The 4,563-nt window shown below is 38.5% G+C and overlaps 1 long non-coding RNA gene across 1 annotated transcript in view; it reads right to left on the reverse strand.

Annotated features, from left to right (window-relative positions):
• Positions 1-505: 505 nt before the first annotated feature.
• LOC308243392 overlaps positions 506-4,563 on the reverse strand; it is a 30,645-nt gene continuing 26,587 nt past the window's right edge. The window contains exon 5 of the long non-coding RNA XR_013960069.1: positions 506-682. This is a non-coding gene — a long non-coding RNA (uncharacterized lncRNA). The remainder of the gene's footprint in view (positions 683-4,563) is intronic.

Below are 4,563 nucleotides of genomic sequence, written 5' to 3' on the forward strand. Positions count from 1 at the left end.
AAAAATAAATTTTAAACTCGGGTTCCTCTGGCTCCAAACTAATACTTTCTGTTTGGTAGGCTAAACTACCTCAGTAGCCTAACTGAGCATTCGTAAGTTAAGCATACCTTGCTAAGACATAGAATTTCTCAGCTGTTAACCAATGTCACATTAGACCATTTGGTTATAATTTAATCAAATCTGAAAAAAAAGAAATTACTAGTAATAGAATGAGCTTTTAGATCATGTGATATTACCAGTGGTGGCTAGAAAAGGAAAGAGTAAATCATTCCCAGAAAATAAAGTACAAAAGGTGTGTATATGTGTTAGAGTATGTGTATTTACACATATATATTTACAAATATGAATATATGTACACATATATATTTACATATACTAGTATATGTATGCACACACACATTTGCACACACATATATACTTTAAATATGTGTATAATACATATACATATATATTTTTTTGAACACCACTCTAGGAAACCAAAAATGACAAACATCACATCCATTTTGTCTATCAACTTGGCAAATTTATTTTATTGTTGGCAAGATTGTTATGATATCGGTGTTTCCATAATTGCTCTTGGGAGTCAAAATTGACATCATCTTCTAAAAAGTAATGTATAGTATGCAAAAGCTTCAAAAAGAAAACCTGTTCATCTAGTATGTCCACGTCCAGGAATCCAGACCTACAAAAATAAAATTTAAGAGCATAATAAAATGTTACAAAAAAGAATGTAAATTTAAATATTATTTATAAGGGTTAAAGAATGGGAACAATTGAACAACAGGGGAATTATTGAATAAAACATTGTACTTTCATACATTGCTTATGCAGCCATTAAAATAAGTTTCTCAATTATTAATTATACAAAAATTATTACAACATAATTTTTAGGGGGGAAAGCAAGATACAGTGCTGGATATGTATATAATAAAAGCCTAAGCAACCATTATGGTGGAACAACCAGAATGACCAGTCACTATGATGCACATTGACCACCAGAGGCCAGACCAGCCGTGGGCAAACTACGGCCCGCGGGCCGGATCCGGCCCGTTCGGCTGTTCTATCCGGCCCGCGGAGCTGAAAGAGCGGAGCGTTCTCTTGCTCTCCCCTCTGCTCCTTTACTTTGAATTTATATTAGTTCACACAAACACTCCATCCATGCTTTTGTTCCGGCCCTCCGGTCCAGTTTAAGAACCCATTGTGGCCCTCGAGTCAAAAAGTTTGCCCACCCCTGGGCCAGATGCTCAATGCAGGAGCTGCACCCTGGTGGTCAGTGTGCTCCCACAGGGGGAGCGCTGCTCAGCCAGAAGCTGGGCTCATGGCTGGCGAGTGCAACAGCAGTGGCGGGAGCCTCTCCCGCCTCTGTGGCAGCACTAAGGAGCAGTGAGATGAGAAGTAAGGAGCAGCGAGCAGGCGGCAGTAAGGAATGAGGGCTCCTGGACTGCGAGAGGGATGTCCGACTGCCAGCTTAGGCCTGATCCCCGTGCGGGCCTAAGCCAGCAGGCAAACATCCCCCTAGGGGTCTCAGACTGCGAGAGGGCTCAGGCCAGGCTGAGGGACAACCCCCCCAGTGCACAAATTTTGTGCACTGGGCCGCTAGTACAGTATAATCATTGAATATTTTTAGAAATGTATACATACATAGAGAAGAAATATTAAATAAAATAAAAATTCACCAAAATATTAACATGTTATTTCTGGGTTGTGTAATTATGGGTGAATTTTTATAGTGCATTTCCAAAATTTTCTGTAAGTGTGCACATGTTAATGTCTAATAAAAAACTATAAGCCTGATATTTTAAATGTCAAGGTTTAGCATCTTTTTTTGATATAGTAGCAATAATGTTTCCTATTAAAGAATAAAGTCTCAACCCTTGGATTCACTTACTTTTAAAATTTATTTGCCCATAACAACATTTTGTATATTTTCACTCTTCTTACTAGTAATTATTCAAATTTTCTACTTCTTTTTGATTTGGTCATAGCATGTTGTATGTTTCTAAGAATATTTCAATTTCTTCTAGGTTGTCCAGTTTGTTGGCATGTAGTTTTTCATAGCAGACTCTTATGACCCTTTGTATTTCTGTATTATCAGCTCTAATGTTTCCTTTTTCATTTTTAACTTTGTTGATTTGTGTCCTCTTTCTTCCTTGGTTGGTCCAGCTAAGGTTTTATAAATTTTCTTTATCTTTTTCAAAGAACCAACTCTTAGTTTAGTTAATCTTTTCTATTGTTTTTCAGTTTATTTATTCCTGCTCTAATCTTTGTTATTTCCTTCCTTCTGCTATCTTTGGGCTCAGTTTGTTCTTCTTTTTCTAGTCAGTTAAGGCATAGAGTTGGGTTGTTTATTTGGGATCTTTCTTGCATTTTTTTTGATGTATTGATTATATATGCATTTTTTATATATTTTTTTATTGTCTGAAGTTTCACATATGTCTCCTTTTTCCCCTCTTGAACGCCTCCCCCCTCCCCCAAAGCCATTCCCACCCCAGGCAAGCCCCCACCATCCTGGTGTCTGTGTCCATTGGTTATGCTAATATGCATGCATACAAGTCCTTTGGTTTCTTTCTAACCCCACCCCCGCTGCCATTTGTCTCTGGATCTATTCTTGTTCATCAAATATGTTGATCATTATATCCCACATATGAGTGAGATCATCTGATATTTATCTTTCTCCGACTGGCTTATTTCACAAGCATAATGCTCTCCAGTTCCATCCATGCTGTTGCAAATGGTAAAAGTTCCTTCTTTTTTATAGCAGTGCAGTATTCCATTATGTAGATGTACTACAGTTTTTAATCCACTCATCTGCTGATGGGCACCTAGGTTGTTTCCAAATCTTAGCTATTGTAACTTTCTTTCTTGCTTCTTAATGCAGGAATTTATTGCATGAACTTCCCTCTGAGAACTGCTTTGCTAGATCCCATAAGTTTTGGCATGTTGTGTTTTCATTTTTGTTTGTCTCAAACTTTTTATTTCCCCTTTAATTTCTTTTTTTCCTTTTTTTGGAAGTGTTTTTAAATTTTATTTTATGTACAAAGAGATAGCATTCTGCAGCAAGGGTCAAATTGATACTAAGGTCAGAGTCTTTTGTTATGTTCCTAATCACTTTTATCCTTCATTTTTAAAAAACAAACAATTCTATATTTTTTTATTTCAAAATTTGAAGGTAACCACAATTATATGTTTTCATCACAATAGTAAATTCAAAAGAGTATAAAGGTGGAAGCTTTACATCTCAATATTAACAAATATTCAACTGTTACAATGGATGCTATTCTTAAAAGATAATGTAACAAATGATCTCAGAAAGCAGAAACAGATACAGCAATGTCTTTCCCACTCCAGACAGATAAACACTTCATTACAACATGAACAGCCAAAGAAATAGCAACAGCTTCACTGCACACACACACACACACACACACACAGAAAAGAACCCTCCCTTCCCCCATTGTACTCTACTAGCAGTTCACCTTTTTCCCATAAAGTTTGTTATGCAATTACAATCTATATATATAAAAGGCTAATATGCAAAGCGTTCCCTTGGAAGTTCAACCAGGAGAACAGCTCAATTGCTCGCTATGACGTGTGCTGACCACCAGGGGGTGGCATGGAACATGGTGGGCGACCAGTGGCGGCAGCAGGGCTCTGAGGGAGTGAAGGAAGAAGAAGGTGGGGATGTGGGGAGGAGGAGAACCGCGTGGTGGCGGGTGGTGGTGTGGGTGGCAAGGAAAAGAGAAAGCGGGGATGTGGGGAACCTGATCAGCCCTGATCGCCAGCCAGGCTTAGGGACCATACCTGTGCACGAATTTCATGCACCAGGCCTCTAGTCCTATATAATAAAAGCATAGTATGCAAATTGTCCCCTCAACCAGAGTTCTTCTGGTAGTTCGACCAGGGGACCAGCCGGCCAGGAGAAGGGTGGGAGGCCCCAGTGGCGGCACGCTGCCGGGGAAGGGAGAAAGGCCCCGGTGCTGGCAGGCAGCTGGGGGAATGGAGGGAGGCCCTGGCCGGCAGCCGGCAGCCACTAGGGACCCTACCCATGCACGAATTTTGTGCACTGGGCCTCTAGTTAATAATAAATGTCACTGTATATATCCATCTTGGTATCTACTTCCTAGAGAAACCAAACTGACAAAGAATACAGCTAAAAATAGTGAAAGATTTGAACAGGCAATTTACTAAAAAGGAAACTCTCAGGTGTAAGTATACAAAGATACACATGCAAATGAAACTAAACAACTTTCTTACACCGTATACAAAAATAAACTCAAAATGGATTAAAGACTTTAATGTAAGATCTGAAATCACTCTTAGAAGAAAACATAGGTAAAAAACTCTTTAAGAGCAGTCTTAGCAATATTTTGGGGGATATAACTCCTTGGGCAAGGCAACAAACCAAAAATAAAAAAGGAAACTACATAAAACTAAAAAGCTTTTACACAGTGAAGGAAACCATCAACAAAATTAAAAGGCAATCTAGTGAATGATAGAAAATATTTGAAGATGATATATCCAATAAGCGATTAATATCCAAATGTATATAAAGGACTAATATAA

This window comes from Plecotus auritus (assembly GCF_963455305.1).
Source record: "Plecotus auritus genome assembly, chromosome: 3".
In the NCBI taxonomy this organism is placed as follows: domain Eukaryota; kingdom Metazoa; phylum Chordata; class Mammalia; order Chiroptera; family Vespertilionidae; genus Plecotus; species Plecotus auritus.